This window comes from Mesocricetus auratus, unplaced genomic scaffold (genome assembly GCF_017639785.1).
Source record: "Mesocricetus auratus isolate SY011 unplaced genomic scaffold, BCM_Maur_2.0 Super-Scaffold_100004, whole genome shotgun sequence".
NCBI classification, from domain to species: domain Eukaryota; kingdom Metazoa; phylum Chordata; class Mammalia; order Rodentia; family Cricetidae; genus Mesocricetus; species Mesocricetus auratus.
The window spans coordinates 41,581,445-41,592,153 of record NW_024429189.1 but is presented as its reverse complement, the minus strand read 5'-3'; the positions used below and the strand labels follow the sequence as shown (position 1 = coordinate 41,592,153).

Sequence of the window (10,709 nt, the reverse complement as noted above, 5' to 3'; positions counted from 1 at the left end):
TGCTAGGTCTCTCTGAGTGCCTCTGGGAACCAGTAAGGCACCTTCATCTACTCCTGTTGGATTTTGAAAACAGTCTACTAAAATCAATCTCACTGATGTGATTTCTTTTTCCTGTTGCAGATAATGATTGCAATCAGAAGTTTCTGACACAAATCTGGAATAGACCAAATAGGGTGATAGGGTTAAAACAAAACAACAATGACAAAACCTCAAGCTACCTGGCACCTCCTGCCTAGCCTGCAGTGGTGCCAATTCCAAAACCCTAATTCTGCTGCCAAGTCACACCCACCTCTCAAGCTGGGCCGCCTTCATGTTTACTTTCTCCTACAGACAGGTTCAGGCCTCTCCCTTTGGCTTGTTTCCCTTTCTGAACAGAACTCCAGAGTCTGATGATTTGACTCTTTTGCTTAATTCTTATCTTAACAGCTGTGTTTTAGTCTCTCTCCCATCTCTCCCAGTCTCTGTCCCATATAGCTCTGTCTTTTATGAAACATGCCCCCGAGGTGTGTCCATGCTGTGAGACACACATACACCAGGATGCAACATGGTCGGCTCCATGTGTCCCTCACAAAAGGTGTGAAGATTTATATATAGTCTGGACCCCTGAGAGGTTCACACCCAAGTAAACAGAAAATACAGGCAAACAATGGGTGATAACTAACTAGGTAAATTAATAGAGTAAGACACTACCAATTAAAAGGAATGTATTTTAAAGGTACAATGGGCGTAGGAACAGAGCTAGTTTTTTTTTTTTTTTTCTCATAAAGGCCTGGCAACTCTAATAGACTTACAATGTATTTGCTCCTTCATCTGATAATGAGGTACGTGTATTACTCTGGAAACTGTGAGTAGAAGGAAGATGTGCAAGACACACTTCCCACTCTCAGAGGCTATAATTATGAGACAGGACATGTGCATTCATATCTAAAACACCAGGTAAAGGTTAGGTGTCGCAAGGAGTAGGGAGACTTCGAAGAGGAAGCAGTGGGTTTGGGTTAGGTAGAAGCATTTCAACTAAGTTTGAAGCACAGGGGAGAGTTTCATAGTTTTCATGTAACTAATGTCTTGCCAGGTCAAAGTGAAAAAAAATCAAATTAATTGAAACAGCAGCATTGCTTGGCTAATACTTGCCACAGTAACATTTTCATGATCTTACAAAAATCCATTCACTAATGTTTTTTGGCAGTTGCTAGGGCAGCTGGAGAGTCACACCCTCTTTATAACCCGATGAAACGCAACAGAGAAGGAAACAGCGTGCCATTTAGGGGTTCATGGATTCCTGTGCCTAGTCTTGAACCGCCCAGGGTCTGTGGTCACATTAAGAAGTCCTGATAGAGGCAGCCTCTGCAGAACTAAACGATATTCACTCAGCAGGCTTGCTCCATTAGAGCCTGGAGAGCTTTTAGGGAGAGAAGCCTATTTTTTTCTGGAGCTTTTAGCCCGCCTGTGAGGCCTGATGTGTACACGGTCTAAGGGCCGAGTCTGATACTAACTACTGTGGGTACTATTGCTACTGTGCACCTAGGGGGTGGGACGGTTAGGAATGAGAGAGTCTGAGAACAAGAGAGAGTTTTCTGGAAGGAGGGATATACTTGCGCAGGAAGCTGTTGTTTTTCTAAGTTTCCCTGGTGACTCTGAAAACTGTGATGTAGCCCCACACCCACTGCCTTAGGATGTTATTTTCTGTGAGCCTCCTCAATCCCTCCCGCAGAGAGACTCCTGGCAAGCCCTTTAGACATGCCCAGACGCATTCTGGGTCCTGGCCCAGAGCCCAGCTTCAGCTTGAACAGGAGCATCCCTCCTTCTCTCCTTCCATGCTGCATTAATATTGAAACTGGATGGCAAAGTAAGGTCGCCGACAAAGGAACTCTAAAATGCAGGCAGTTTATAAGTGCTCAAGAAAATGCTTCTGTAATACAGTATCATTGAGCCAGATCTGGGCTGGAGCCTTCTGTAATCAGTGGTGTGGCCTGGGTTTTCTGGAAGAATGTTGAGTTGTTTCTAATTTGTAGCTTTAGAAATTAGACCCACTTCTAGGACATTATGCTAAGTGAAACAAGCCAGGCATAGAAAGATAACTACTATGTGACCTCACATATATGCAATTAAGGAGGCTGGTCGTATAGGAAGGGTGCAATGGTGGTTACTAGGGGCTGAGCCAGGAAGAAGTGGGGAGATGCTGGCCAAAGGATGCAGAGTTTTGATTAGATGGGGTAAGTGCAGATTCACTGTACAGCATGATGATTGTAATTACTAACAGTGGACTGTATGCTTGAAAACTGCTAACACAGTAGATTTAAACATTTTATTATGTTAAAAAACTAATTGTGCTTGTGTGTGGGGGATATTAGTTTACTTCCACCCTGTGGGTCCTGTGTGTGTGTGTGTGTGGGGTCTGTTAACCCCTTCCACTATGTGGGTACTTAGCTCATTAATTAGTCTTACCGACAAGCCCACCGAGCCATATTGCCAGCCCTAAGTCCTAATATTTTAAGTGTCCTCAATTAATTAAAAAAGGGAAAAGATAAGTTTATAAAGTAATGCATATGTTAATTTTCTTAATTTATCATTTCATGATATGTACATATTTCAAAACACCAAGTTGTAAACCATCAATGTATACAGTTTTGGCCAATTTGTATTTCTTCTTAAATTGTGTGTGATGGAGGCATATGTCTGTGTGCCCTTGCATGAGGAGGTCAGAGGCTAGGGTCTTGCTCAGTCACTGTCCGCCTCAGTTTTTGAGACAGGCCCTCTCCCTGAATCTGGAGCTTACTGTTTGGACTAGACTAACTGGCCAGCAAGTCCTGGAACCAGTTGTTTCTGTGGTGCTGGGGTTGCATGCACACCACCACACCAGCTTTTATGGGGGTGCCGGGCATCTGAACTCAGGCCCTCATACTTACACAGTAAGCACTGAACCCACTGAGCCATCCCCCCAGCTCCAAATTCTTATCAAATTATATAAAGAAGCAAATTACATTTACTCTTTCTGGGTTTTTTGGCTCAACTTAACACAAGTTAGGATCATCAGGATTGGTCTGAAGGTACATCTCGGGGGGCATTTTCTAGACTGATGTGGAAAGTGCAGGCTCACTGTGGGCAGAGCCATCTCTGGTCAGGAGGCAATGGGGTGTAGAAGAGAGCAAACTGAGCAGGCTAATAAGCAGTGTTCCTTCATGGCTCCTGCTTCAGTTTGCCTCCAAGTCCCTGCCCTGACTTCCTTCATGATGTGAGCTGTGTGAGGAGACAACCCTTTACCCCCCCCTCAAGCTGCTTTTGCTAATGGTGTTTTGTGGTGATACCTTGTTTGTACAAACGCAGCTTGCCTAAAGATCAGAGGCAGGGCTAGCCACCAGCTAACCATAGAGGTCTGTAAAGATAGACAGGAAGTGAGATGGCTGGGCAGAGACAGGAATGTAGGCAGGAGGAGACAGGAGCTCAGTCACTTTTCAGTCTGAGGATTTTGTAGATGTAAGAACTCTAGTTGCTGGCTCTCTGCTTCTCTCATCTTTCAGCTTCCACCCCTAATATTTGACTCTGGGCTTTTATTAAGACCCATTAGAACTCATGTTACAGTGTTTGTCACAGCAATAGGGAACAGATTATACAGTTTCTAATCCAGGCTTTTCTTTTGCCTCTAGTTTCCTTTTTCTTGTATTTAATGCAAAGCTTTTGGTGTTAAACATTTTTTTTTAAAGAGGAATCAAGCTGGGTGTTGGTGGTGCACACCTTTAATTCCAGCACTCAGGAGGCAGAGGCAGGTGTTCCAGGACAGCCAGGGCTACACAGAGAAACCTGTATCGAAAAATCAAAAATTAACAAGTAGATAAGAGGAATCTTTCTTTTGAATCTTTCTGTTAATTTTCAGTCTTGACATCTATCCTCAAGTTGTCATTATTTTAAATGTCCTAAAACGGAAGTGAAGAGGAGAAGAAACGGGTAGAGACATCTTGACTTCCCCAAGCTGGGCTTGAGAGCTCTGGAACCAATTCCTTGCTCTGAAAGCAGGTCTGGATGGTCAGGAAGCTCACAGCCAGTGGGCTGGGAATCCTTATTTACCACAGCACCAAGACCAAGGCTATTATAAAGGTTTGGAGCTAACTGTAGAAAAGATGGGCTTTTTAAAAGGAAGAGTTGCCAGGTGGTGGTGGTGCACATCTTTAATCCCAGCGCTGGGGAGGCAGAGGTAGACGGATCTCTGTGAGTTCAAGACCAGCGTGGTCTACAAGAGCTAGTTCCAGGACAGCCTCCAAAGTCACAGAGAAACCCTGTCTCGAAAACACAAAACCAACCAACCAAACAAACAAAACACACACACACACAAAACAAAAACAAAGAGTTATTACTACCTTTGGCATGTGTTTCTTTGGGGGTCAGATGCAGCCTGGATCTGTCAAGACAGTGAGCTTTTGAATTTGTCATTTTTCTTCTTTGCTAAAGCTTGGAGCTGTGGTGAGCAGGACTTTGCTTCGTTAGAGAGGAGAGAGAGAAGAAAGCACCAGTGGACCATGGCCTTGCTGCTGCCCTGCAGGACCTGAGGGCTCAGTGGTTGTCCTGAGGGGACTGAGATTCAGAACTGAGCTCCACACTAAAACCAAAGCAAGGCACTGTTGGGATGGCTTAGGAGCTAAAGGTGCGTGTAGCCGAGTGCAATGACCTGGGTTTGATACCTAGACTCACATGGTAGGAGAGAACCAACTCCCACACATTGTCCTTTGAGTCTGCATGCCCCTGCAACAAAACAAATAAAAATGTAAAAAGAAAAAAAAACTGCTAATAACCAGAGTAACCTTAAATCCAAACAACCAACCCCCCAAAACTCCTCCACAGACCAAAAAACAAATGTCTCTAGTGCCACACCTTCAAATATGAAGACATCATTGAGAGAGAAAATTTAATGCCACTTCAAGAAGAAAATGATGGGGACTGGAGAGATGGCTCCTCATTACCCAGGCTATGAGGTAGCTCGCAACTGTCTATAATTCCAATTCCAGGAGATCTGATGCCCTCTTCTAATTTCTGCGGGTACCAGGCACACAGGTGGTGGCCAAACATACATGCAGCAAAACACTCATACACATAAAATACAATGAAATAAAATTTAATAAAGAATATCACACAAAAGGTCCTAACCTTGTAAAAATGCCCTCATTTACTTTGTAGTCAAAGTCAACAAAAAAGGAGGTAGGGGTACATTGATTTTGTGATGACATCAAATTGGCCAGAAATAAAAGTAAAAATAGAGTTGGTAGCCAGGTGTGTTAGGGAGGCTGAGGCAGAAGGGTTGTGAGTGTAGGTTGTCAAGAGCTACACAGCGAGTTCAAAGTAAGTCTGGCATATACAGGGAGGCCTAATTTCAAAACACAGAATCAAGCAATAAGCAGAAAAAAGAATGAAAGAAACCTAGAAGTATACCTAAAGGCATTTAACCTTAGACTTTTGGAAGTTTGCACAGATCTGGACAAATGGTTAGCTATAAGTATATTAAATAACATATCTATGCCATGAAATTTATACAAGCATTAAAAGTGATGCCAGAGATGTTTGTTTTATAGGAGGGTATAAATGAAATATTCGAATTTAACAGCTAATTAAAATTAGCATATGTCTATAATCCAGTTTTTACAAAAGAAAATATATATGCATAGAAAGAAGACTAATGTCTCATGGCTTCAAGAGGAACTTGGGCAATGAGCACTGTCATTTTCTAAGTTTAAATAAATTTTTTTTAAACATGAAGTGATTTTGATGTTGCCCTTTTTTGAGACAGTAATGTGAGAACTGTATCTCAAATCAGAAAAACTCACTCTAATTATATGATCTTGCTCAACTGATTTAATTTAGTCCCTTTTGCTTAAATGATGTTCTGTGGACTTAAAGTCCATAATGGTTAATGTAACCATGAAAATAAGCACTGACATTTGCTGAGTATAAAAATAAGTCAGGACCCAAAACCGATGACACAGTCTGGACATGATGAAAATATCAGATGACTCAAATTTAGGGACATCTTTAAAAATGCCTTACTAGGGCAGGAGAGATGGCTCAGTGGTTGAGTATCAACTGCTCTTGCAGAGGAGGTGAGTTCGGTTCTCAGCACCCACATCAGGCAGCTCACAACCACCTGTAACTCCAGCTCCAGGGAATCTAATGCCCTCTTCTAGCCTCCAAAGGCACCTGTGCTTACATGCGCCTATATAAATAATTAAATCAAATTCAAACCTGGCCTGGTTCATGCCTTTAATCCTAGCACTTGGGAGGCAGAAGCATTTGGATCTCTGAGTTTGAGGCCAGCCTGTCCTAAAGAGCAAGTTCCAGGATGGACAGCCAGGACTACACAGAAAAACCTAGTGTGGAAAAACAAACAAAAAAATACACAACATAAATAAATACAAACAAACAAACAAATAAATAAATAAATAAATTCTAGGTCTGGAGAGATGGCACAGTAGTTCAGAGCATTTATTGCAGAGGACCCAAGCTTGGTTCCCAGCACCCACATGGTAGTTTGAAACCATCACTAGCTCCAGTTCCATGTGCTTGCCAGTGCCCTGACTTCCATTGACACCAGCACTTTTAATACAGAATCAACAAATCTTAATAAAAGAAGGAAGGAAGGAGGAAAGAAAGGCCAAATAAAACCAAACCAAAACAAATCAGGAGTAACTGAGCTGCAGAAGTTAAATGTCAATCTATCCAATACATTTACTGAGGTCCTACTATGTACAGGGTTCTCTGCTTTCAGGGGGACAAAGCAGATGCACACACATGTCTCTTCTACTATCTCGCTGTTGTATTCCAGGAGATGTAGGTATGTGTGTTTACAGGGAACTCTGTTTACTCAATCAGCCTTCTAATGCATTCGGTTTTAGTGTATATTAAACAAGGGTTAAGGAGATTTTGCTTCTTTCCAGTCCATTGCCTTATGTATTTTTTAAAAACTTTCAAGCTACTAATTTCTGAGCTTGTGCTTATATGTGTTTATCTTCTTGTAGTTTCCACAGGGCCAGTGGCTGAGTGCCTAAAAGTGCTTGTTGTCAAGCCTGACCACCTGCGTTTGATCTCTGGGACTCATACTGTGGAAGGAAAGCACCAACCATTGCAAGCTGTCCCCTGGTTCCACCTGGGCATGCGCTATAGTAAATAAAAAAGCAAATGTAATTTTAAAGGTTTCCACATGAATAGCCAATGTTATACTCTCCAGAGACCTGTTCCATGCTCTCTGCCACTATGTGTGTGTTAGTTACATCTCCAGGCCCCCTGTGATGGTCTCATAGCAACTCTTCCTTCCACTTGTCAACTTTTTAACTTACGTGATGGCTGGACTTTAAGGGTTAACCCATCCCAAACTGCTTCACACTTTGATATCAACATCAATGCTTAGTTGACTTAAGTAGTTTATCCCAGTTTACATTTATTTTTTAGTGGTAGGGATTGTGCCCAGGGCAGATAGATGTTCTATACTGAGCAGCATCTCCAGCCCTTCAACTGGGCCCTCGAGAGTGAGAAATCTATTGATTTATTTCTCTCATTATAAAAAAAAAAAAACAGGGGCTGGCCAAGTCATGATGATACATGCCTTTAATCTCAGCACTCAGGAAGCAAGGGTAGGAGATCTCTGAGTTCAAGGCCAGCCTAGTCTACAAAGTGAGTTTCAGAGCAACCAGGGCTGTTTCACAGAGAAACCCTATCCTGACAAACCAAACAACAACAACAAAAAGTAGGGGCTGGAGGGATGGCAGTGGTTGAGAGCACTGGTTACTCTTCCGAGGACCCTGGTTTGATCCCAAGGATCCATGTGGCAATTCACAACCCTCTGTAGCTCTAGTTCAAAAGGACTCATTGCCCTATTTTTGCTTCCAGGAGCACCAGGCACACATGCAGACAAAACACTCATACACATAAAATTTAAAAATCAAAGTATAATTTACATACAATAAAACATTTTTTAAAAAAGGTATAGTTCTATGGATTATAACTCCTGAGTTTTCACTATTGTAATTCAAGTATTTTCTTCCTGATTCTTTATAGATGTTCAAATTCTTCCATAAAGACAAAAGGGTCTTGAAATGTTTTATCTTATGTCTTTGACAGTTTTAATAAACAAAACTCTCATTAAAAAATTGTTCATTTGGGCTGGAGAGATGGCTCAGAGGTTGAGAGCATTGACTGCTCTTCCAAAGGTCCTGAGTTCAATTCCCAGCAACCACATGGTGGCTCACAACCATCTATAATGAGATCTGGTGTCCTCTTCTGGCCTGCAGACATACATGCAGGAAAAATACTGTATGCATAATAAAAAATTGTTCATTATCTAAATACCCCCTCCCCTGCCCCAAGTATAGGATTTACAATTACTAATATTAATATCTATAGAGAAAGAATTGGTGGATTTTGTAGGAAATCAACAATTGAAAACACCAGAAAGTTATGATTTAATTTAAAGAGAGTCAGAATGAGTTCATCTTATCTGCCTCATTGTCATGACATAATTGCAGAGTCTAATATAAATAACAGCTGAGGAAGCCAAGAACCAGTTCCTTAGACTTTGAGATGAAGTACCATGAACTGATACTAGACAAACAACGAATCTAAACGTTAGCTAAGTACAGCATAGGGATGAACTACTTAAGTCGATTATACATTGATTTTGATATCAAAGTGTGGAACGGGTCGGAATAGATGGGCCACGAAGTTCCAGTGATCAATAGTAGGACCGATTTTATTCATTATGTCAATGGTTTGGAAGAGGAGGCACATGCAGTAAGCTTGTTACACAAAACAAGAGGGAGGGTCAGTCAATACAAAGAGGGGATGAAATGACGAGAAGACTAGGGACATAAGCAGATCAGTGGCTTATTCAGTTCAGGGTAGAGGAAATATGAAGTGGAAAGATTATCTCACAGAGTGTGAAGTCAGAACAGTCAAAGTCGAGTGGAGAAGGAAAAGCATACCCCCAAACGGGAATGGCAGAAATAAGACGATTCAAATGTCTTAAGGCAAAAATAGCGACTAGGGAAATTAAACAGAAATACTTTTATTAGATTGGATTGAGAAAACAGCTCATGAAATACATAATTAAGGACACTTGTCATCATGATGACAAAACTCTTGCGTTAGGGGTCGTCTAACATCATAGAAATTTCTTAAAATTAGATGACACAGCTATGTAATTATTATGTGTTACATTTGTATATATTACATATTAGATGGTATATAATAACAAATGTTGCTTTGTCAGTTATTTTATTCAGTTTTGTTTTTATTTTATTAGTGTTATTATATTTTTATAATGTTATAGTTCCATACCCCAAGATGGAAAAATAACCTTTTCTGTATCCTAAACTTTTTATCAATTAAATTTGTTCTTTGACAATTTTATAAATGTATCTAGTTTATTCTAATTACTTTCATTCCATACACTCCCTTGTCTTCTCACTGTAGCTGGTCCCTCCCCCTCCCTTGCTCATATCCTCTAGTTTTGTGACCCACTTGGTTTAACAAGGACCATCTAAGCTGGGCGTTGGTGGCGCACGCCTTTACTCCCAGCACTCGGGAGGCAGAGGCAGGCGGATCTCTGTGAGTTCGAGACCAGCCTGGACTACCAAGGGAGTTCCAGGACAGCCTCCAAAGCCACAGAGAAACCCTGTCTCGAAAAAACAAAACAAAACAAAACAAAAACCCAAACAAACAAACAAACAAACAAACAAAAAAAACCAAGGACCATCTTTGTGACCAAGGGTATGAGCCTGTGCAGTGGAGGCTGCCGGCTCACTAAAAGGTACACATCTGAACGTAATGACTCCACATTCCCGAGAATCTATCATGAGTCAGTGAGACATATGGTACTTGCAGGCTACCTTCCCCAGCCTCTGAGGGCTTGGAGTCCATCACAGATGTGGCCATCACTCATCTTTGTTTACAGTGTAGGATTGTTTGTTCAAGTGGTGAATACTTGTTTTTTTAGCTCCTTTCCAAACAATATCACTAAATAGTTCTTCTCATTAAAATAAGACATTTGAGCCATTAATACTAAAATATCAAATTTATAGCTCATTGGAATTAATGCCTTGTTCAAAAAAATGTTAGCACAGGCCTTTAATCCCAGCATTTGGGAGCAGAGGCAGGCAGATTTTGAGTTTGAGGACAGCCATGGCTACATAGAGAAACCCTGTCTTGAAAAACAAAACAAAAACACGGACGGTAAAAGCTGCTCCTGAGCACGATGCATATCATTAGGCTGTATTTGACAATGCTAAATCGTGAGCTACAAGAGCTATGGAAGGTTAAAGGGGTGGGAACTACTTAGGGCTGCCAGGGATGGCTTTATAAGAAGGCTTGTACTGGTGCTCGCTTCGGCAGCACATATACTAAAATTGGAACGATACAGAGAAGATTAGCATGGCCCCTGAGCAAGGATGACACGCAAATTCGTGAAGCGTTAAAAAAAAAAAAGAAGGCTTGTACTGGCTGGGCGTTGGTGGCGCATGCCTTTACTCCCAGCACTCAGGAGGCAGAGGCAGGCGGATCTCTGTGAGTTCGAGACCAGCCTGGACTACCAAGCGAGTTCCAGGACAGCCTCCAAAGCCACAGAGAAACCCTGTCGGAAAAAAAAAAAAAAAAAAAAAGAAGGCTTGTACTGAGCTTAAAGTCTTGAGTTGCCAGGGACACAGGGTACTAGGGAGGTGGATCCTGATGGCAAGGGG

The 10,709-nt window shown here is 41.7% G+C and overlaps 1 long non-coding RNA gene and 1 other non-coding gene across 2 annotated transcripts; both read left to right on the top strand.

Annotated features, from left to right (window-relative positions):
- The first annotated feature begins 1,769 nt into the window (after positions 1–1,769).
- LOC121140387 lies at positions 1,770–7,569 on the top strand. The gene is made up of 3 exons (XR_005877197.1): positions 1,770–2,213; positions 4,444–4,636; positions 6,999–7,569. It is a non-coding gene; the product is annotated as an uncharacterized LOC121140387 (long non-coding RNA).
- Positions 7,570–10,349: 2,780 nt separating this feature from the next.
- Positions 10,350–10,456, top strand: LOC121140632. Its single transcript, XR_005877550.1, has one exon. It is a non-coding gene; the product is annotated as a U6 spliceosomal RNA (small nuclear RNA).
- The last annotated feature ends 253 nt before the right edge of the window (positions 10,457–10,709 follow it).